This window comes from Camelus bactrianus, chromosome 5 (genome assembly GCF_048773025.1).
Source record: "Camelus bactrianus isolate YW-2024 breed Bactrian camel chromosome 5, ASM4877302v1, whole genome shotgun sequence".
Lineage (NCBI taxonomy): Eukaryota > Metazoa > Chordata > Mammalia > Artiodactyla > Camelidae > Camelus > Camelus bactrianus.
The window spans coordinates 23,118,760-23,143,798 of record NC_133543.1 but is presented as its reverse complement, the minus strand read 5'-3'; the positions used below and the strand labels follow the sequence as shown (position 1 = coordinate 23,143,798).

Genomic DNA, 25,039 nt, shown 5'->3' with positions numbered 1-25,039 from the left:
CCTTGGCAACCACAAGTTTGTATTCTATGTCTATGAGTCTGTTTCTGTTTTGTATTTATGCTTTGTTTGTTTTTTAAGTTACTTTTAAAAACAGAATCGGGACTTGACCTGAAAGGCTAGAAATGGGGTACTTCAGAGAAGGTCTTAAAAAGAATTTTGTTAAGATGGACACACAATTGGAGTGAAGGGAGTTCAGCACAATAATAATGACATAGGTGGCCAAACAGAGTTTTCAGAGGATTTCAATGTGGAGGACAATGAGGGGGAATAAACCAGTGAAAAAAGAGTAAATTATCACTTTCATTAGCAACGTGCTTTAGATAACAGGTGAGGAGCCCCTTTTCCCTTTATCTCCTAAAACATGACTGACATCCACGCTGTCCAGCTGGGGTGGTGTTTGGTAGCACACTAGTAATCGGGGTCTCTGGGCTGATTGGTGACTCTGCTGTCCTGTTTTACAAATATTCGCGGCTCCTTCTGTGCCATGTGAAGTTCAAGTCCTGATTCTGCCACTTGCTGTGTGGTCCTGGGAAAGTCCTTTAGGCATTCAGGCCCTTGGCTTCCCATTAGTAATGAGATAGGGTTAATATAAATGATTTCAGGAATCCTTCTTTAAGCTTTACAATCTGTAATTCTTACCCGTTACCTTGTGGGCCAGCTGAAGGGTTGGGTGATGAAGATAGAAGTGATAAATACATGGAATTACTGAGAATCGAAAGTGACACTTTCCCTTCTTAAAAGAAGGCAGAAAATTATTGGCATTCACCTAGTTTTCTTTAAGCGCTAACTCTTGGACTGTGAGTTGGCACTGAACCTTCCGGAGGTAATAAAACAGCACACCGGCAGACCTAGGGCACCAGAGCAGGGTCAGAGTCTGGGACCACTTTCAGAAGGTTTTGCAGGAAATTGTTCTATTGAATAATGTTTAAGTTTCCACAGAAGCTGTGAGCACAGCATGGTCCAAAAAAAAAATCAATTGCACAATATTAGCGGGAAAAAATCAGCTCTGGGGTTATGGTCCCTATTAAGGGAAACTGCATTGTCTTATGATGTCTCTTCAGTATTCCCTGGAGATTCACAGACTCACTGGCTCATTGAAAGCCAAAATGTATATTTACCTGGATTTACTCATTTTTATTGTCTAATTGATTTTCCTGTATCTCTCCTTTGGAAATAAAGACACAAATGGGGTCAGTTACAGAAGGCCACTCTAAAAGAGAAATTCTTTGGATCACATACCCAATTTAGGACTTTGGCCTTTGGGATCATTTGTTACCAAGATAATATAATTTAAAATGTACCAAAAGTTGCATCTGTCTAAAAATACCTCTTCCACTGGACTGCCTGGAATTCTCATGCTTGAAATAAGGGAAATTGGGTGTCCAGAAAATCACCCCTGAAATATGTACTTGCCATCTAATAGGAGATTTGCATTAATCTCTTATCTTCTTATAGTGTATTACAAGAATTCATTTGCCAAATTAGATACCTGTGGATATCTGAGTCCTGGAAATTTTTTAGTGAAGTTAAGCAAAGAATGTTTAGAATGGAAGAAAGAAAGTCCTATGAGAAATGTTACAGTACAGCTATATATAAAATAGATAAACAATAAGGACCTGCTTATAGCACAGGGAACTATATTCAGTTTCTTATAATAAGCTATAATGGAAGAGAATCTGAAAATACATGTATATATATATGTATGTATATGTGTCACTGAATAGCTTTTCTGTACACCTGAAACCAACATTGTAAATCAACTACACTTCAGTAAAAAATTAAATTAAAAAAGGAAATGTTACAGTAGGAATCTAAATATTTCTATTTCTAGCCACACACATCCCTACCAACCCTGACCTCCTTTATTACTGATTTTTTTCCCACACACACACACTGCCCCATTGTCAATGTCTCCATTCCAGAAAGATAAATCCTACCCATCCTTCAAGGGAAAGCGTAGGTCTTCCTGATCTACAACTCCTCACATGGATTCCTCACCCTGCCTGGGCTCCATTTTTTTTTTTTTTTAAACTACCCTGAATTTGAGACTATGTCACACATGTCCACACAATAGTTTACATCTTGCAAAAACTCCAGAATTATTCCATGTACCTCAATTTTGACCTACAAGTATTTTCAGCATTTGGCCTTCCACTTCTGTTATATATCAAATGGTGGCTAAGCATATGGTCGAACATAAAAGGTATTCAGCTAATACATCCTAATTGATTTTCTTGAACAAGGAAATTTACAGTTTTATTTGGTACTCTTGCTGATAACACTGTATCAGGAGTACTTGTTTCAGATGTCAGTTAAGGACATTACAAACCAGGGAGCATCCAGAAGGTCTGTGACTAAAATGATATGAGGTGCTGAGTACTAAATTAATAGTGGTGAAAGGAATTGAAGATGTTTATTTTGACAAATAGAAAACTGAGGTTTAGACCTACAGAACTACCATATGACCCAGCAATTCCACTCCTGGGAATATATCCAAAAAGCCAAAAACACTAATTTGAAAAGACACATGCACCCCAACATTCATAGCAGCATTATTTACAATTGCCAGGATATGGAAGCAACCTGAGTATCCACCAACAGATGAATGGACAAAGAAGACGTCATATATATATATATATTTTTACGTATATATACAATGGAATATTACTCAGCCATAAAAAGAGTGAAATTCTACCATTTACAGCAACATGGGTGGACTTGGAGGGCATTATGCTCAGTGAAATAAGTCAGATACAGAAGGACAAATACTGTCCAATATCACTTATATGTGGAATCTAAAAAATACAACAAACTAGTGAATATAACAGAAAAGAAGCAGACTCACAGATACACAGAACAAACTAGTAGGTACCAGTAGGGAGAGGGAAAGGGGATGGACTACTAGGGGAGGGGATTAAGAGGTACAAAGTATTAGGTATAAAATAAGTTACAAGGATATGTTATACAACACAGGAAATCAAGCCAATATTTTATAATAACTATAAATGGAGTATAATCTTTAAAAATTGTGAATCGCTATATTGTACATCAACTATACTCCAATAAAAAAAAAGTGCAGTGGAGAAGGGATTAGCAGTATCCTGGGATATTCAGGACAGAACTGGTTAACCAGTTGTCTGTGTTAGACCCTGAGAGGTGACAACTCAGTACTAGAAAGAAATGTTCTGGTACTTACTGCTCTCTAACAGGGAGGAGGGTGTTCTTGAGGTAGTGAGCTCTGAACCAGTGCAAGTGTCCAGGCAGAGCCTGGGTGACCATCTTTCAGATGTCATGTGGAACGGGTTCTGTGACAGCGGATGCGGAGAGGCCAGATGCTCTTCCCATCATCTGATCATCATCCAGCTTTCTCTCTCAGGTCCTAATACCACCGTCAGCATCTCTACTTGTAATGACTGTTTCCTCTTCTGTGTCCCATCCCTTTTAAACATTAAGACAGTTTTACATGCTTGGCCTCAGTCTTCACTTTTCCAAAGGAAGCAGCATAGGTTCTTCTATTGCTCGTCATACAACCTACATTTCAGACCCCACTGAATCATGGCCACCTACTGGACTTACTTTAGCTTGTCAATATTCCTCTTAATAAATGGGGTTCTAATATAAACACAATATATTTTATTATGACCAGATTACAAGCCCAGTTTCAGTCATCCTTTGAGAGAGGGTTGTTATCCTGACTTTATGATTTTCCCCCCCAGTGGCACTAATTGTTAATAACCTTTAGGCAAAATACCTAAAATTCCAGCATTGCGTCATGCATATCCGGTTACTCTCTCTTGGACTCAAAGAATATAAATCATTATTTCAAGAAAGGGCAAGGAGTGTTTTAAATTTGGAAAATCTGTTCTCTTTTTGCCCACTGCTCTTTTATTTCCTGACTTTTAAAAATTGCCTTGTCCTGTTTCACATCTTCTTTCTTCCAATGCCAAGGCTTTATTTATAGTTAAGAGGTCAGAGAAGAATTAATAATTACAAGTAAATTAGGTCATTCCTGACCTTAGTAGAACTTTTATTGGATGATTACTCTGGCCTTCAGAAGGAAGAAGGGAATGGGTTTCAGATTATCACTGAAATGAGCAATTATTAATTTAACATTTACAATCCCAAGGTTAAGGAGTATTAGGAAGGATAATGCTAACAAGATAAAAGAAGGGTCGTGAGAAAGTATTTTAGAGCCCAGCCAAAGTGAGTGGAACTACTGGGTAGTCTGTGTCTAACAGGGGTCAGAGTTGGGCATTGTAGATGTTATTGGGGTTCGCATTTAGGTTTTTCCAATTTCAGGCATATTGTGATAGAGGTATTTGCATTTTACAAGGAAGATACTGCTTTCCCTATACCTGTGGCCAGAGGAAAGGGGAGGTGAGGGAAGATACCACTTTTTGAAGATGCATTATGCTAAGAGTTTCAGATCATTTATTTTGGAAATCCAATTCCACTGCCCATTCTTTGTGTGTATCTCCCTACCCCGAGGTTTATTTCTGGTCCATTTACTACAGAGTAGGAGAGGTTATTTTTCTGGCTTGATGCTAAACCACTGTTATCGAACTTTGATTTCTAGGCAGTTTTAAAGCAGAACCATTATCTTCCTCCTCCTAACTTTAAAGTTAACATTGGAAAATCACTTTCAACTTTGGATAACAGCTGAAAAATGGTTGCGCAAAGTTTGCATTCATCTTTGTCACAGTGGTAGAGATTTTGTAATAAATACCACGTAGATTATTTTTCCTGTCAAAAGGCTGCTGGACATTGGAGTAAATTAATTAGCTGGGACTGTTGTCAGATGTGGATGTTCTGATACTGTCACAGAGAAGGAATGAGCTGAGATTGGGTGAGAGGCAAAAGCTGATTCACTACTAGGCAGCAGGAAACATTCTGACAGAGTCCTTAGGGTGGCTCGGGAAAATCATTTGGGAAACCAGATAGGTAGGTGTGGCAGTGGGCTTCTGCCCCTTCTGAGCCAGTGTGATTTTCTTTTTCCCAAGAAACATGCAATTAAACTCATCCAGCAGTAGGTTAAAAATGGAAGTGTTCTAGGTATAGGTCTAACATAGGCCATGCTATGCTGCAGTGAGAAGAGATTTTTGAATGGCTGCATGGATGTTTGTGTATATTGATGGGAAAACCACAAAAAGGTCAGAGGTTCAGGGTGTCTGGAAGGTTTCCTGCTTCTCATTTGAGCAAACCAAAGAAGAAAGTGTGGATAAATTCTTATGAAAACTTTCTCATGGGATTTCCAAGACCTGATTCTTCATGTAAAGTTAGAACGGGGAAATACCCTTTATGCTCCTGTTTGGAAACAAGAATATTTAGATATAATTATCGTGGTTAAAAAGAAGTCAGAATTGGTTCCTTGAATGTCCATCTTCTATTCATAAACCCAGTAGCCTAGCAGTTTCTTGTGCCATCCAAAATAAGGCATTTGGAGGCTTTTCCAAATGGAAGCAAGAATTGTCATGGCATATCCTGCATCTTCTTTATCCATTCATCTATTGATGTGCACTTAGGATGTTTCCATACCTTGGCAATTATAAATAATGTTGCTGTTAATAGCAGGGTGTATGTATCTTTTTGAATCAATTCTTATTTTGTGGTTGGCTTTATTCCTTTGATAACTATGTAAGTTTAAAAAACTAAAGCTCTAAATGTTCTTAGAAACAATGAACACTATATATATGTAAATTAAAAATATCTGTAATATATTGTGTATATGTATTTATATACAATATATTGTATATGTGCAGTCAAATTGTAACAATTCTACCCAATAAAACTGAAAAATGAAAAAAAAAAAAAAGAATTGTCATGGCATGTCATGGCCCTGGGCCATGTCTTTGGCAGAGGTGGCAAAGTAGGGACTCTTTGATGTTAATTTTAAACATTCATAACATGACCCAAACACAGTATTTTTTTGATTGAAGTATAGTTGATTTACAATGTTGTTAGTTTCTGGTATACGGCATAGTGATTCAGTTATACATACATTCATGATATATATATATTCTTTTTCACTATAGGCTATTACAAAGTATTGCATAGAGTTCCCTGTGCTAAACAGTAATACTTTTTTTTCTATTTTATATATAGTAGTTAGTATCTGCAAATCCAGCAAGCCCCAATTTATCCCTCTCCTTCTTTCCCCCCTGTTAACCTTAAGTTTGTTTTCTGTGTCTGTGAGTCTCTTTCTGTTTGAGTAAATAAGTTCAATTGTGTCATTTTTTAAGATTCCACATAGAAGTGATATTATATAATATTTTTCTTTCTCTGTCTGACTTACTTCACTTAGAATGATGATCTCCAGGTCCCTCCATTGTTGCTGCAAATGGCATTATTTTATTCTTTTTTATGTCTGAGTAGTATTCCATTGTATGAATATACTACAACTTCTTTATCCAGTCATCTGTCGAGGGACATACAGGTTGTTTCCATGTCTTGGCCTTTGTAACATTGGGATGCATGTGTCTTTTCAAATTAGAGTTCCCTCCAGATCTATCTCATAGGCATTTCTGCTGGGCCCAGGTCAGCATTCCAAGGCTGCCCTCCTCTGTTTTTGGCTCTGAAGAGCAGTGTGGCAAGTACAAAGCTTAAGATGAAACAACAGTAACAGTTTACTCTATGCTGATAACTCTTCTAAGCACTTCATAAGTATTAACTTGCTTAATCCTTTTATTTCTATGAGGTTTAGTATTTTCAGTTTACAGATGAGGAAAGTGAAGCACAATTAACTAATCTGGCCTGAGGTTTGAGTCCTGAATCATTATCCTAAACATTCAATGAGTTGTTAGTAAATATTTCTGTTCAACCCCTTATGGGCACATGATAGGGTTGCAGCTCCTGCTCCCCTGTGGCTGGGAGGGGTCATGTGACTCATTCTGGCCAGTGAGTTGTTAGTAAAAGTGACATTCCAAGTTGAAGCATTTATTGTACACGTGCCACCCTCCAACATGCTTTTTCTTTCTGGCATCACAACCAGCAATGCTCAAGACGGTGTTTTATCTAAAGCTAGGGTCAGAGAATGACTACCACGAGCAGAGGCCCCTGCCAATATGAGGTGTGAGGAAGAAATAAGCTTTCATGTCAAGCTATGCGTATCTGGGAGTAGTTTATTACCATAGTATAAACAAGCCTATCCTGACTCCAGTTACAGGCCAAACAGTATAAAGTCAGAACAGATTCTCTGTGTTGCCTAGAGTTTATTTCCTAAAAAGTAATAATTTGTTATGGTGCTACCTTATTTCAATCCCTTATATACCAATTTCAGCTTTAGACTTTTCCTTTATGTTATCCCCAATATATTGCCATAATAAGTCTCAAAATTCTGTTCCTTTCATAAGAAACTCTGGGGCCCATTCCTTCTAATATTTCTTTAAGTTTACTATAAGTGCCCAAATAGCAAAATAGTTTTGCAATTTTAAGATTTTATAGGATAATCTAAAAATTTAACAAATGTTATATTCCTAATTCATAAAAACAGATTGAAAAAAATTCATGTTTACATTTTGGGAAAATACAATAATCTTGAATGCACAAAAGACAAAATGAAACTATATAAACAACTATAATTCTCTTTGTAAAGAAAGTTACATTGGCTATCCATTCATTAGGAACACTGTATTTTAATTGTCGAGAAGTATTCTTAGCTGTAGTTATTGCTGGCTATAAAAAGTTAATTTAGGTTTAATTTTAAAAGTTAATTAGCTAAAATGACTCCTATTCTTACTATCAAAAATGGAATGTCTTAGATTCTGCAAGAGTGTATATGCTGTAGAAAAACATATCAGAAACTTGAGGGCTCATTAGAATCTATAACATGCATTTTAATTACCATAGTTGTTTCAAAATGTAACTCAAAATTATAATCATTAGTAGTCTTTTAAAGTATAGTTACTCATGTTTATAATTATAGCTTGTAAGAGGGCAATATTTTCTAGAGTAGGCGGGTGGTCAGCAAATTTCTTCCCTTAGAGGCCAGACAGTAAATATTTTCGGCTTTACTGGCCATATCCTCATGGTCATTGTCATAACTACCCAAATCTGTAGCTGGATCTGAAAAGGAGCTACAGACAACGTAAGTGAGTGGGTATGACTGTGTTCCAACAAAATTTTATTTGGTAAAATAGGCAAGATTTCACCTATATGTGCCAGTTCCTGATCTAGAGTAAGTTTTTAAAATACACTCTTGTTTTGTTTTGCAACCTTCTACATACCAACTCCTGAATAAGTAAAGAAGGATTATGACTCATCATACATTTGATTTCTTGTCTCCAAGTCTGTCTCAGGCATCCTTGAGAGCTGCTCTTGTAAGCCCTGGGGCACTAAAAGTTCCACCAGGCTGATGGCCAGGATGCTGAACAGTGGATGTGGAAACCTCACAGCCAACTCTGAGTTCTCCCTGTAAATCCCTTGTGTGGTCCTGAATATACTGGAAGCTCAATTTCCCCATCTATAAAGCTAGCAGGAAGAGCGGTACCAGGCTCCTTTCAATACTCTTTCTATGATTCTATTATGAGAAACATTAAAAAATTGAAAATAAATCATTAATCAGGTAAATATTATAAGGGTTAATAAGATCCTTGTGAAATTCTTTTAGCACCTAGTGAAAAAGATACCACATGGCTAACTTTTTGGTAGAGTTTCTCGTAAAAATGTTAATTTTCATAAGACTGCATTCCATAGGTTGTTGGAAAACCATAGATGCTATCCCTGTGCTAGAGGAGAGGATTGGATAATGAATTTCCTACATGCAAGTCTGGTTTCAATATATGCCAACTGCCGCCTTATACAGCCATGTCAGACATGTGAGGATGCTCATCTGAGCCTTGGATTTGTTGGGCTTAGGCCAACTTAACATAAGTATGTGTGTCCATGACGGCCATTTTCCCCCTTCTTTGCACTTAGATTATTATTTTGCTTACAGGTTCCCAAATATAAAGGGAGGCATTCTGATAAAAGCAACATATGGGTCTATAGAGATAGTAACACACATTACATACATACATACACACATACTGACATATATATATGTACATGTAAATTCATACTAATATATGTAATAAACACACATTAGCTTAAGGAGCCAGACTAAAGATAGGATGAGAATACAAACAGGAAATAACCAGAAAATAAGCTGTTAAAAATTGAAGTCATGATCGGTTTTGGTTTAAAGACCACAGAGTTTTGATTTTTAAAAACCTGGCACAGTATCTGATTGATAGTTGCTTAATAAATGATGGTTGAATAACTATATTAATGAAAGAAGTTTCAAAAAATGGAATGACTGGATAGAGCCTGGATGTGTATTTATCTGTATTGTTACCAAGCCCCAGGAAAATACCCAGGCACTACATAAGTGCATTCTGCTTACAAATTTCATAAATGACAACGATGCTATCATAGAGCGATGATCGACTCAGTTGTGACTGCAAAAGTGTGGCAAGAACAGTGGAATCTTGCTCTAAGTAGCTGTGCCAAATTCAGCCCTGTGCCCTAGCCTCAGAGGTTTAATTATTGAAGGAATCCAATTTCTCTAATTAGAACTGGCTGTGATAAAACAGAAACTTCAGAAGAACCATGAAAAAAGTATAGTAGACAATGATCTGGGGTAAATCCAAAATTAATAAGCCATATAGTGTTAGTTATATGAAAGCTTTATTTTAAGAAATGAAATTTCTTATAACAAATGCTTATTTAGCCCTAATAATGTTCAAATCAGCAACCATTTATTCGGTACTACTACATAGAAAATAGTGTGGAAACTGCCCATAAAGGCTTAAAAAATTGAATAGTAGTTTATAATCCAACCAGAAAGATAAACCATAAAATAAGGGGAAAAAAGAAATCGATGGAGAGTAGGGATAAGTTAGAAATATTTTAAGCAATAATTGACAATTACAAACAATTCAGCAATGACTAATCATGTGCCTATGTCGTTTTGTAATGTTGAAAGTGTGCTTCCATTTAGAGAAAATTTCAAAAAATGAGAGTACTCACTCAAATGATAAATACATACATAGTTTTGTTAGATGTTGCCAAATTTTCCTCCAAGAAGGTTGCACCAATTTATATTTTTTACTGACAGTGTATGAGACTGCGTATTTATGCACACATCTCCCCAGTAGTAGGAGTGTAAATTTTCTCCAGTAGAAGAATGGTATCTTAGGGTGGTTTTAATTTGTTTTTCTCTAGTTATCAGTGAGTTTGAACATCTTTTCTTATGTTCAGAGGCCGCCTTCATATTGTTGTGTTCATTGTCTGTCCTGACTTTTGCTCATTTTTCTATTACATTTTTGGCATTTCCCTCTCATTTTAAGAATTCTCTGTGTATTAGGGATATTACCTCTTCTCTGTGATCTACTACAAATATTTTCTCCCAGCTTGTCAATAGTCTTTTGATTTGGGGGGTTTGTTTGGCTGTACGTATTAGACATAGTAATACCCCTCAAAAATGTCCATGCCCTAATTTCCAGAACCTGTAAACATTTTACCTTATGTGGCAAAGGGTACTTTGTAGGTATGATTAAATTAGCATCCTTGGTTGGGGGGAGATTATCCTGGATTATTCAGGTGGGCCCAGTATCATCACGAGGGTCCTACAGGCTAAGAATTAGTCTTGCCTGTACTGAGAGGGATATTTGAACATGGAATAAAATCAGAGAGCTGCAGCATTACTGGTTTTGAAGATGGGGGAAAGGATCATGATCCCAGGCACACAGGCAGCATCTAAGAAGCTAGAAAAACAAGGAAACATCCTCCTCCAGAGCTTTTGGAAAGCCGTGCAGCCCCCTACTTTGATTTGAGACCAATGAGACCAGTCCGGATTCTGACCTACCAACTATAGGATAATAACTTTATGTGGTTTAAGCCATTATGTTTGTGATAATTTGTAACAGCAGCCAGAGAAAACTAATATACTATGCTATTTTAAAGATTTTAGGTAGTCAGATTTATGCATCTTTTCTCAAATCTGGAGTTTGAATCATTTTTTGATAACCATTCCTGTCACCTTGATTATACAGGAATTCACATATGTTTTTTTTTCTGGTATTTGCAGGGTCTCACTCATTACATTTAGGTTCCTGATGTAACTGAAGTTTATGCTTGTGTATGGTTTGAGGTATGAATGTAATACTCTTCTTGGTCAAGTGGCCAACCTGTTGTCCCAGCAATGTTTATTGGAAACAAAAAAAAAGAGAGAATAACCCATTCTTGGACCTAGTGAGTTGAGATGCCATCTTTATCATGTATGTGTATTTCCATGTGTACTTGGGTCTATTTCTGGACTTCATAATCTGTTCCTGCCTGCCTGTCCATCCATGCACCAGCACCACACAGTTAGGAGCCCTGACCTTCTGTCCAGTCAAAAATCTCCATTTATTTGGCCCTCCACCAAGGGTCCAGCTACACCTTCAGATTTAACCAACCGTAGATCACATAGAACTGTAGTATTTGCTACTGAAAATAATCCATGTGTAAACAGTGGACTCGTGCAGTTCAAACCCGTGTTGTTCAAGGGTCAACCATTGTATGTTTACTGTACAGTGGAATTATTTTTTCCTTTATATCTTTTCTTTCTTGGTGTTTTCCTGGGTATTCTTGTGGGTTTTTCATATGAACTTGAGTATTAACTTGTCTAGCTCCAAAAGAATCTTGTTGGTACTTTTACTGGAATTGTATTACTTTTATACAATAACTTAGAGAGAACTGACATCTTTATAATGTTGAGTCTTTCTGATAGATAAGAGGATGCCTTCTGTTTCTCCAAGTCTATTTTTGTGACTTTCAGGAGTTTTAAACATTTCCTCTGGTTTTGTATATTTCTTCATATGATTTTCCCCTAAGTATTTTATTTTCTCTGTTGGTAATGGAAATGAAGTTTTCTATATTAGTATGTCCTCTAACAGGTTATCATCAGTGTATGTGAAGGTGATTGACTTCTGTATATTGACTTTTGCTAACTCTGAATTTCTATTGAGTTAATTTTTATAAGTGATTCACTTTATTTTTCGTGTCGTCTTCAAATATAGTTTTTACTGTTTCTTTTCTAATTCTTATGCTTCTCTTTGATTTATCTTATATAATTGTGCTTGACTGCAACATAATGGTGGCTGGTAGTGAAGGCAGTGGGTATCCTTGCCTTGTTCCTGATTTAAATAGGAATGTCTCAAATATTTCTCCTTAAGTGAGATCTGGTGTTCTGACTGAGGGGTTGTGTATGTGAGTTCTATCATGTAAGAAAATACACATCAATTCCTATCTCTTGAGTTGTCATCAGGGAGGATGTTAAATTTTGTCAGAGGATTTTAATACTATCTACGTAGAGAATCACATGATTTTTCTCATTTGATTAATTAATGTTGTGTAGTATATTAATGAATTAATTAATACTGAGCCAAATGCAAGTGGTCTTTGGTTATATATATATATATACACGTATGTACGTGTATATATGTATATTTAATGCAGTGTTGCATTGTTTTGCTTATATTTATTTAGTATCTTTGTATTGATATATGTAATGACATCGATACATATTTTTGTTTTCCTCTTTAATTGTATTCATCAGGTTAAATTGTTTTCTTAATTCCTGATACTGTAACAAAACACCATAAACTGGGTGGCTTAAGAACAACAGTGATTTATTTCTCAGATTTTGGAGGCTGGAAGTTGGAGGTCAGGGTACCAGTGTGGCTGGGGTGTGGTGAGGGTCCCATTCTGGACTGCAGACTGCCAGCTTATCCTTGTATCCTCATTATCACTGTATCTTACATGGTGGAGAGCAGAGGGAGGAAGCAGGCTCTCTTTTGACCCTTATAAAGCCCCTAATTCCATGAATGAGGCTCACCCTCGTACTTCATCTAATCCTAATTAGCTCCTAAATGCCCCACCTCTTAATACCATCACATTGGAGGGGGAGGGTCTCAACATATGGATTTATTGTGAATGAACACATTCAGTCTATAACAACTGTCAGTTATGCTTGCTTCATAGAAATGGAAGGTTTTCCTTCATTTTCCATGGGAAAAATATGGAACATTAGAATAGTCTGATCTTGGAGATTTGTTAGAATCCCCCAGTGAAACCATATGGGCCTATAGTTTTTTTTTTTGTTTTGATAGGCTAGAATATTAATTGCTTTCTTTATTCTTCTAGAAATGTTAATCTAATTAAGCTTTCTGTCTCTAATATTGTTAATTTTGGTAGGTGTCTTTTCCAAAGAATTATTCCATTTTATCTATTTTAAAATTTATTTGTATAGAGATAAGATCTATAAAATAGCCTCTTACACTATTTTTTTCTGTTTTAGTGATTATTTCCTGTTTGTCACTTCTTATCTTGTATTTGTGCCTTCTTCTCCTGCTCCACATTTTTTAAAAATTTGATGAAGTTATGTAGAGAGGTCAATTGGTCAATTTTTTTTTTATGTTTTAGTTTTTTTATTGAAGTATATTTGATTTACAGTGTTGTGTTAGTTTCTGGTTTATAGCAAAGTACTCAGTTATTTATATATATATATTCTTTTTCATACTCTTTTCCATTATGGGTTATTATAGGATATAGAGTATAGTTCCCTGTGCTGTACAGTAGGACCTGGTTGTTTATGTATTTTATATATAGTAATTTTTATCTGCTAATCCCAAACTCCTAATTTATCTCTCCCTACTCTCCCCTTTGGTAACCATAAGTTTGTTTTCTATGTCTGTGAGTTTGTTTCTGTTTTGTAAATAAGTTCTTTTACCTCATTTTTTAATATTCCACATAAGTAATTTCATGTGATATTTGTCTTTCTCTGTCTTACTTCACTTAGTAGCATAATCTCTAGGTCCATCCATGTTGCTGTAAAAGTCATTTAATTCTTTTTCATGGCTTAGTAGTATTCCATTGTGTATATATACCTCATCTTCTTTATATATTCATCTGTCGATGGACATTTAGGTTGTTTCCATGTCTTGGCTATTGTGAATAGTGCTGCTATGAACACTGGGGTGCCTGTATCTTTTCAAATTATAGTTTTCTCCAGATATATGCCCAGAAGTAGATCATTTGGTAAGTCTACTTTTAGTTTTTTAGGTAACCTCTATAAATGCTGCAGCAATTTACATTCCCACCAACAGTGTAGATGGTATCCCCTTTCTCCACATCCTCTCCTGTATTTGTTATTTATAGACTTTTTAATGATGGCCATTCTGACTTATGTGAGGTGGCACCTCATTGTAGTTTTGATTTGCATTTCTCTAATAATTAGCAATGTTAAACATCTTTTCATTTACCTATTGGCCATCTGTCTATCTTCTTTGGAGAAATGTCTATTTAGGTCTTCTGTCCATTTTTTTGATTTTTTTTTTTTAATTGAGTTGTATGAGCTGTTTGTATGTTTTGGAAATTAAGCCCTTATTGGTTGCATCATTTGCAAATATTTTTTCCGATTCCTTAGGTTTTCTTTTTGTTTAAAACTGTGTAAAAAATACTTAGAAATAAACCTAACCAAGGAGGTAAAAAAACTTTAATGCTGAGAACTATAAAATATTGATAAAGGAAACTGAAGGTGATTCAAAGAAATGGAAAGATATCCCATGCTCTTGGAGTGGAAGAATTAGTGTTGTTAAAATGGCCATACTACCCAAAGCTATCTACAGATTTATTGCAATCTCTATCAATCATCTCATACAAAGTTAAAGACATAGAAATAATTGTTTTTCTTTTTGATAATAACTCTTAGGATTTACTCTCTTAACAACTTTCATATATAATGTACAGCAGTGTTAATTATATTAATCATTCTGTTCATGGCATCCCTAGTACTTATTCATCTTATAACTGGAAGGTGGGTACCCTTTTGAAGGCCAAGAAGGCAAGGGCAGTGTGAGTGGCATCGGCCCCTTGATGAGCTAGGCCAGCTTCCGTTGGCTGCAGTTGGCACAGACAGACCAGAGGGCCTAGGCTTGGTGACAGACCAGAGTCTCTTCTGTTTTTATCTCCCTCTTTCTCTTTCCGGGCCTGGCCTCCACCCATGCTCTCTGGCTGGACTCGTGGCAGCCCCCACCTGCCTTGGACTGAGCTCCCTGCTGGTGGCTGGGCAGAAGATAAGCCTCTTGTGCACAGCCCAGCCTGATGCTCTCAGGAGTCAGCCTGCTGCTGCTACTCACCCTGGCTTTCCACAGCACTTCCCCCACCCCACAGTTAAACCCATGATTCTCCCGGGGCTGCAATGAGTGAGGATGGGAAAGCATTTGTGATTAAATGGCTGGAGTTTTACAGCCAAGTGAACAACAACAAAAACAACAAACTAATAATAATAATACAGTGACTTTTTGTATGTTCCACGTATGCTGGTACACGTGTGTGAGACTTGCCCTTGTGCAGCTGCACAGATGTGGGGTGGTCATGCCTTAGACTACTGAGCACCTGCAGTTTCCTACAGAGATCCAGATGTCCCCACCTGAAACGTGTCAGCGTTTTGGTTTCCGTGAAGCCTCACCTACATGCACTGTAATCAGCATGGTTCTTATTTTTCTATTGTGATTGATATGCATGCCATAGCATCTCAGTTTTGTTTTAATGTGCATTATCCAGTAATGAGATCGAGCACTGCCATTCAATGATTTTTTTGTGAACTGCCTATTTATATACTTTCCTTAAAAATTTTTTTATTTTCTACTTATTTGTAGTTCTTTATAAATTTGGGATAGTGATTCTTATTAGGACATATATGTTTCAAAAAGATTCTGCTAGTCCATGACTTAACTTTTCATTTTCTTTATGGTAATTTTTTTTCTCACAGAGGTTCAAAAATTTAGTAGTGAAACTTCATTATCCTTCCCAGCCTGATGATAGAAAAATATTCTTCAAAGCAGCCTTCAAAAAGTTTTATAGATTTGCTTTTTAACATTTTGTGGGTTTTTTTCAGATTTTGCTTTTTAAGAGAAGGTTAACCAAAAAATTGAGAAGAAGACATATTTCCTGTATACCCTCTGCCTTCACACTTGCATATTGTTGTTTTTTAAAAAATCATGAATAAATGTTGAGTGTTATTAAATTTTTAGTCATCTATTAAAATGATTATATCTCTTATTTTCTAATTTCTAAATGTATATATTTGAAATTAGTAGATTTTCAGGGCTAAATCGTCTTTGCATTAGAGAGTAAACCTTATTTGGCCATGCCATATTATTCTTACCATTATTATTGCTCCAATATTTATTTTTTACATCAGTGGATTCAATTTTATTTAGAAATTTTAAGACTGCATTTATTAAAATTTCCTTTCTCATATGATATATGTTTACTTTCAGTATTTAGGTCATTCTAGATGACCCATAAAAGTCTCTCCTCTCTCCTTTTTCTCCCCTTCTCATCATTCTTTCCCCTCCTCCTGTCTTCTTTTTCTATTTTCTAGAACTATTCCTGTAAGATATGGATATTAGAGTCGTTGTATTACTTTCAAGCTTTGTAAAAATTGCCTTAAAAACATCTGGGCCCACCATTCAACAATAAAAAGACAAATAATCCAATATAAAAATGGGCATAGCAACTCAAAAACAATTTCTTCAAAGAACATATATAAATGACCAATAAGCATATGAAAAGATACAGAACATCCTGAGCCATTAGGAAAATGCAAATCAAAATCATAATGAGATTACCTCTATACCCACCAGTATGACTATAATCAACAATAGTAAATAAAATAAATGTTGGAGAGAATGTGGAGTCATTGGAACCCTCCTGTATTGCTGATGGGAATATAAAATGGTGTAGCTGCTTTGGAAAACAGTTTAGCAGTTCCTCAAAAGGTTAAACATAATTATCATAGAACCCAGAAATTCTACTCCTAGGTATATGTGCAGGAGAAATAAAAACGTCTGTCTACACAAAAACATGCACATGAATGTTTTTAGCAGCATTATTTACAATAGCCAAGGAGTAGAAACAACCCAATGCCCCGTTAAGTAATGAATGGCTAAATAAAATGTGATATTTGCATACAGTGACATATTATTTGGCAATAAGAAGGAGTGAAACACTGATACATTCTACAACATAGATTTTGAAAGCATTATGGGAAGTGGAAGAAGCCAAACACAAATGGTCACATGCTGTGTGACTGCCTTTGTATGGAATGTCTAGAACAGGCAAATTTACAGGGATGGAAAGTAGATGATTGGTTATCTCTGGCTGGAGAATGAGGAGTAACTGCTACTCTGTCCTGTGGGTTTCTTCTTGGGATGATGAAAATCCTTCTAAACTTTAATGATGATGATGGTTGCACAGCTTGCAGATGCTAACAAACAAATGAATTGCCTACTGGAAATGGGTGAATTTTATGGTCTGTGAATTATATCTCAATAAAGATGTTTTTAAAATGTAGGCCTATTTGTTATACAGGGGTAAATTTTTATTTTCAACTGTTGAGTTGATGTGTTATTTAAGATTCCATTGATTCTTGAGTTTGATGGAAAGATTTCTCAAATTTTCGGACATTGATCATTTTATCTATGTTGTTATGTTTATTGCTATAAAGTTGCTCATAGTGAAGCTGTTCTGTTCCTTTAAGTCTCTGTTGTATCCTTAGTTGTGCAGCTGTTTTTATTCCTAAGCTAACTGATTTATGTCTCCTCTGTTTTTCATTGATCTAAGCAGGTATTGTTTTATTGATCCTCTATTAATGTTTTGTGTTATACTTTATTAGACTTTGATTTTATCTTTATTATTTCTTTTATTCTACTTATTTATTGATACACTTTTTCTGTTCTCTTTGCATATTATTTTTCCATTTTTATTCATTTCCAGAATATGCACTAAAATTATTAATTTCTTTCTATGTACTGCCTTAGTTATTTCCATCTTACAAGTTTTGATAGTATTCTGATTTTAAGACATGAACTTCTAATTTTTTCTAATTCCTTTATATTTAGTTACTGATACATGGTTTTTAGAAGTATGTATTGTTTTCAACTTTTATTAAAACAAAATTCAATATATAGAAAAACTAAAAGACCAGGGCAATGAAACACTCATCTATTCACAAGTTAGAACATCAATAAATGTTAAAATTTTGTTTAATATATCGTTTTTCCAAAGTGAGTGAGAGACACAATGATACTTCACCCTGAATCCTTTAGCGCTTCCTTTATAACCACGATATCATTTTTAACCTTAGCAAAAGTAATAAAATTTCTCTTATCCCATACCAGCCTTATTTGAATTTCTCTAATTGTTTACAAAGTGTCTTTTATAGCTTTTATTTTGGACCCAGATCCAATCCCTTTAGTTTCATTTAGTTAGGTCATGTCTCTTTTATCTATTTTCAGTCCCTCTACTCTGTTCCACCCATAGACACTGACTTTTGGAAGAGCTCCAAAGCACCCTGTATGTCACTGTTTCCTTGTGGTATCATTTATCGGATCCTTTATCTTCCATACTTCTTGTAGGCTGGCAATTTTGTCAGAGCCCTTGCTTAGATTCAGGTTAAATATGTTTTTTGCAAGAATACTTCATAAGTGATGCAACGCACTTTTCCAGAGCATCATATAAGCAATAATATATGATGGGAGCTCGCCCTTGTATAATATAACTTTTCCTTTGGCAATTAGTAAAATAATCAGGAGATGATATTTGGTGCTGAATAAGTATTTTATTTCCCATCAGTCTTTTACCCAATGGTCTTGACATCTATTTCTGATTCTTATTTGGATCGGTTATTTCATTGGGTCACAAACCGGTGACATTTCTGAAGTAAGCTTCCTCTTCTCAGTGGTAAAACACTGTAATTCCCCTAGCCAAAAAAAAAAAAAAAAACAACAACTTTGTTTTAAAATTATTTTTATTAAGGTTTAGTTTACATACAATAAAATTCACCAATTTTTAGGTGTACAGTTTGTTGAGTGTGACAAAACATACAGTTTTGTAACCACCACAGACATGATATCAAATATTTTCCAAATGCCAAAAATCTTCCCTTGTGCCTCTTTGTAGTCAAATCCCCTCTCCACTCCCAAGCCCTAGGCAACAACTGATCTTCCTTTTGTCTCTAGATTTTTTTTTTAGAAGCAAATGGAATCCAACAAAAGCCAGTCACAAAGTATGATATTCTTTCTTTAGCATAATGCCATGAATGAAATTCATACCTGTTAAGTTTATCAGCAATTGGTTCCTCTTTATTGCTGAGTGGTATTTCATGGTATGTATGGATCTACTACAGGTTGTTTATCTATTTACAAGTTGATGGAAATTTGGGTTGTTTACAGTTTGAGGATATTATGAATAAAGCTGCTGTAAATATTTGTGTGCAAGTCTTTGTGTCAACACGTGTTTTCACTTCTCTCAGGTAATTACCCAGGAGGAGAATTGCTGTCTGGTCTTTTTAAGTGTACGTTTAGCTTTATGAGAAACTGCCAGTTGGTTTTCCAAATTTGCTATACTGTTCTGCATTCTCACCAGCAATGAATGAGAATTTAAATTGCTCTACATCCTTGTCAGCACTTGATGTTGTTAAGTCTTTTAATTTTGTCAATTCTAGTGGGTGTGAGTATATGTAATTGAGATTTTAATATGCTTTTCTCCAACGATTAATAATGATGAGCATCTTTTCATGCAATGAGTTACCATTTTTATATCTTCTTAGTAAGGTTGTACTTAAATCTTTTACTCAGTTTAATAGGATTGTTGTTTTAAGTTGTAAGATTACTTGTAGAAGTGTATTTTTTTTAACTTCTAAATGTATATGAGTTGTTTCTTTGTTACTAATTTAAGTTTTATTGAACATGGTCTGAGAAGATGTTCTATATGAAACTTGTGGGCTAGAAATCTTTGGCCTATTGACTGCTTACCAAAAAAGAAACATACCTATTCCTTCTCAGAAATCTTGTCCTATGTCAGTATTTCTTGAATTTAAGAATAGACGACCCCTCCAAAATCATCCATGGGCCATAAGTTGAGAAATACTTTGCAGCCTAAGGCCTTTAATCCTTCATTGATTCATTTCTTGATTCAGTACACACTGAATACCTTTCATGTCCCTGATCTTTACTTAGGTGCTGGAACACTCTGGATTATGTTATAAACAGACAAGATTATTATAAAAAGACAATAGATAATTAAGTTTTCCACTAACCTTGATCAACTCTCTTATAGCCTTCCTATATGTTCTTTTGGGTTCTGTATGAAGACAGTCATATCGGGAGACTGATTAGCAAGTCACTCCCTGCTTCTTGAAATACATTCTTTTCTAGGTTTCTGGGAGTCTGTTCTCCTGATTTGCCTTCTCTCTCTCTGGTTGCCATTTGGGGTGGTCTCCTTTGCTAGTTCCTCTTTATCTTCTTGACTTTCTAGGTTGAGATGTCTTTCAGAATGTAATCCTTGAATGTCCTCTTTTTTCACTGTACTCTCGGCCTTAGCGACCCACCCAAGTTGATGAGTTTAATTTAACTATCTATACTTCATACAACTCTCAAATTTACATCTCCACCCTGGGCTTGTGCCCTGAACACAGTGTTCAGCTGCTCTCTCAGTGTCTCATTTTGGTTGACAAACATCGATAATAACAATAACAACCACCAGCACCAACCCCACTAACACAAGCTCTGCCACCAATATTTATATAGTCCTTAACAAAAACCAGGAACTAGTCTAAGGGCTTTACATAAATGAACTATTTAAAAAATTTAACTTAATAGGCATCATCATTTTAATACGTTCAAAACTGAACCCCTGATTCTTCCACTGATATTTGCTCTACCCATAGTCTTCCCTATTTCAATGAATAGCAACTCCATCCTTTTGGCAGCTAAGTCCAAACACTGGGAATTATTCTTTACTCCTTCCTTGAGTTCCAAACCCCCTTTCCTGAGCAAATACTTTTAGCTTTAAATTTAAAACCATCCCAAATTGCCACCACTTCTCATTAGTCTTCTTGCTATAGTCCTGTCCAAGTCATCCTCTCTTACTGGATTCTTGCAAGGGCTTAATGACAGACCTCCCCTTTCCTTCCTTCTTTTTCTCCTATAATTAATTTGCAATATGGTACCCAGAAAGATCAGGAAACAAAAGTCAGATCAGGAAATTCCTCTGCTCAAAACCTTCTGTCTCTGCCCTCCCACATCATTTAGAGGAAGAACCAGTCTATAAATTGCGTTTAAGTCCCACTCAAAGATCTGCCCTCTCAGACTACACCCATTAACCCTCTTCCATTGCTCTGTTCCATCCCTACTGCCTCATTGCTGTTCTTAGACCTTGTCCAGGTACATTCATCTGCATGGCCACTGCACCTGCTCTTTCTGCTTAATAAGACCGGCTTCCCTCAGAAATCTGCATGGCTTGCCTGCTTCCTCACCTCCTTTATTTACTAACTCACCCTTAGCATTTCCAGTAGGACCGTCAATGACAATTCTATTTAAACTTGAATACCACTCATCCCTCCCTGCTTTATTTTTCTCCATAGCACTGACTCCTTTCTAAAAGAAAATATTATTTCCTTACATATTCTTTTCTAATGTCTCTCCAGAATGTATGTTCCACAAGGTCAAAATGTTTTGTCTGATTTTCCGCTTATATATATTTTCCAGCACTGACACATAGTAAGTACTCAATAAATGATGAGAAATAAATGAGTGAATTGGACAAGATATATTTTGAAGTTAGAATCAAGGACATGATGAATTGGAGGTGTAGCCATCAATTTAACCTATCTCTTGCTTGGCCCTGATGCAGTGTTTAAACTGCCAACTTGAGGGAAAAACAAAACCCACAGCAGAACACAGCAGGATGTACCTACAGCCCAGGGTCTGACTCTCCGCTCTGCTCTTCTCTCCCTGGACAACATCGATTTCCTGGACACTGGTCCTTAAATTATTCACCAGCATGATACTTCATTCTGGTAGAGAGGACCTTTTTTTGAAATATCTGTTTCTTGGTACCGTGTTGATCAATCTTTTAACAAAAATTTTAATAACAGTAAACACATTAAACAAATTGACAATGAAAAATCACAAGCTTGAAAAATTAATACAAACATCTTAAAATCAGAGTGGTGGTTGTCCTTAACTCCCATTATTTACTTACTGTGGAAAGTAACAAGTGAACTTCATTTTACCTCACATGTCAAGCCGTGGCGATGTGTATGATTTTAATCCTGACCTGCAAATCAAAACTCCAAACTATCAGTATTCATGGAGTGCCCATCACTGCATACTGCTTTTGTAAGTACCACTGGCTGTAAAATAAGTAGAAGACACAGTCTGTGGCTGGATAAATGGGGGTTACTGTGGCTTGCCCACATTTCTCAACTGTAGGATAAAGCGAAAGAATGATTTGAGCGCTAATTTAAAACACTATTCAGTTTTCACAGTAAAGTATATTTATTTTTGCCTAGCTCTTATACCTATTGAATAAATAACTTAAAATTTTTCCTCTTCAACTTTTCAACTAATGATTTGTCTATCCAACAAATTATTTCCCTAATAAATAGTGTCATTCAGGCTAATTGAACATTTCCAGCACTTCAGAAGAATGTACAAAACCAGGCATAATCCCATCGGTTGTATTATTTATGCTTTAAGATTTATGTATATCTAGGAGTGCTGTTATTTAAAAAAAAAAAAAACTTTTGCTGTAATCCTAGTAAGCCTATCACCAGTAGAAATGTGTGCGGTTATACTGCTGTGGCATATTAAAATAGGTGTATTATGGAAAGGAGCACCTTATTTCATCTGCAGAAGAAAGTATTTTAGTTTGAGGAAAAAAATATGTTTTAGAGGTCATTATTTTCTAATAAAATATTATTTCTTTAAAAAGAGCATTTCCATAAGAATATGGGGAAAAAATAGGAGAATTCTTTAAACTCAGACTCGGGTTAAACTGACTTCAAGCATTTTCTTGCCCAGAGCAGATTTTCCTTTTATCTCTCAAAATGCCAACAGGAGGAAAAGGACCCAGCTTCAACGAGAAGTACACGCTGGTTCTCCCTCCCTAAGCTTGATTCTCAAATGTACTTGGAAACCAACTTCTGACTCCAGACAAATGACTGTTAGTTCCAGCTCTTACCTGCCAGTTAGGATACTGTACTTTGGTTATCCGTGCCAGTCTCCGGATCAGCCTGATGCTAAGATTACAGGACCTGTTTGTTTAGTTCATTAGCAGAAATTCGTTCCACCCAGACTGAGCAAGCAGCGGTTTGGGATGCGGGTAAGGGGTGGGATATGCCAGGGGCCTGCCGGCATACACTGATTTTTCTTAGTGGGAACTGGAAAAGGAAAGCACTGTTTCTCCTTCTGGATCCCCATTTCCCCTTTCAGTTCCTCTGTTTGGGGCAGACAATAGAAGCCTCTAGGCCCCCCTCTCCTCTCGCGGTTCCCTGTCGCCCGCTCACCCCCTCGCCCCCTCCTACCCTCCCCGCCCCTCACCCACAGGCTTCCCCAACTCCGGCTCCAGGCAGAGATTTGTCAGAACCGTTCGGTTGAGACTGATTATGATTGCAGCAGATGGGCTGGATTTGACAGCCTGATCCTAAGCAGCTTCTGGGGGTGGGGGGGACGCAGAGGGGCGGGGAGGGGGAGTGGGGGGGGGCGGGAATCTACGAGCCGGAGCCTCCTGCTAGGAGCGCACGGAGCTGCCCGCCCGGCCCTCCGGGGGCAGCTGTTTAACGCGCGCCTCCAAGAGGAAAGTGGCACGCGGACCTGAGGGGCCTCCCGGAAGGCTAGGCAAACTTCCCATTGCCGAGAGGGCACTGAGACACTGGGAGGCAGGCGCAGGGAGACCCGTGCAACACAACAAAGCGGAAGAGCGCACGGAGGCTCCGCGGCCAGGCGCGGTGGGCAGCGGGGTGCGCGTGGCCCCGGCTCCCTCTGCGAGCCCCGGACATGGCAAGTTTGTCAACTCCGGGCTCCGCGGCTAGCGCCTGGCTGCCCCCGAAGTGACAGCACTGCAAGTCCGCCCAGCCCGCCCCCGACGCACTGCAAAATGCTCCATCACAGGCCAGGTAAGGAGACGCCGGCCCGCTCCCCTCCCCGGCCCGCCCCCAGCGCCCGGCCGCCCGCGGTCTCTCCAGCCCGGTCCTTCAGCTCCTTTGCTCCCTCTAGTCCCCGCGGACTCCCTGCCTCTGTGCCTCCCTCTGCGGTCTCCTCGGCTCCTCTCAGCTCTATACCGCCCTCCCTCACCGTCGCCCTTACTGTTTTCACCTTACCGATCCCAACAGCAGGGGGAGAAGTTCGGGGAGGTAGCGCGAGGTTACGGGATCTCTTCCCCAAGCGCCTGTACCTGGACCCGGAAGGAAGCGATGGGTAGGAGCCCAGTGTGTGTGTTTTCACCCACCTTCCCGCTCCCATGCAGTCCGAGCCCCACATAACACACACACACACACACACACACACACACACACACACACACACACACACACACACACACACACACACACACACACCCTCCCTTCCACCTGTGGGGCCTCGGTTGTGTGCTGGGTGTGCAAATGAAAACAAGCACACGTGCAGACACAGTTCCACGTTGGCATCCTCCAGAGACTCCTTGAAGGGTGGCGGTGTGCAGGGGTGGCAGGGGGAGGGCGGATCTTGGTTACTCCAACCCACTCAAGCGAAGGACCAGTACCCCTCTTGCCCCTTGGCCTTAACTTCTGGCGCCCCCAAGGGGGCTGGGAGGCTGCTGTACTTGGCACGCGCATTGCTTGGCCACCCGAAACCCTTCATCCCCGCTGACCCCAGAGGCCAGTGGCCTGAGACGCTCCATCCCCGCCCCCTTGCCAGGCCCATCACCAGTGGGTTCCTGACTTTGTCTACCCAGCTCAAGGCCTCTAACTCTGGCAGCCCCAGCTCGCCAGGAGCTACTAGTGTGTGGCCTGTTGCTACTGGCAACTGTCTGCCGAAAGCTCAGGCTGCAAAGCAGCTTAATGCTGATTGATGGGCAGAAATACGATATATTCTGCAGCTTAGCCACCACACTGGTGCAGGGGCCCTGCCGACCGCTTGCTTCCTTTCCTAACTCTAGGCCGGGCTTCACCCCACCCCACCCCACCCCTTGG

General features: G+C 37.9%; 1 protein-coding gene and 1 long non-coding RNA gene across 10 annotated transcripts in view; one reads left to right on the top strand and one right to left on the bottom strand.

The window, feature by feature from the left end:
* The window catches only part of NCKAP5 (NCK associated protein 5), a 918,990-nt gene that overhangs the window by 341,615 nt on the left and 552,336 nt on the right, over nt 1–25,039 (top strand). The window contains exon 1 of one of the 9 annotated variants that reach the window (XM_074363533.1): nt 23,592–23,986. The exons of the other annotated variants lie outside the window; for them this stretch is intronic. The gene's annotated coding sequence lies outside the window, so the exon portion shown is untranslated. Of the gene's footprint in view, nt 1–23,591; nt 23,987–25,039 lie in introns of those variants that run through there. 9 annotated transcript variants of the gene reach the window in all.
* LOC141577696 (uncharacterized) lies at nt 17,990–23,421 on the bottom strand. Its single transcript, XR_012506972.1, has 3 exons — nt 23,053–23,421; nt 22,072–22,146; nt 17,990–21,939 (listed from the first exon to the last, which is right to left on the bottom strand). It is a non-coding gene; the product is annotated as an uncharacterized LOC141577696 (long non-coding RNA).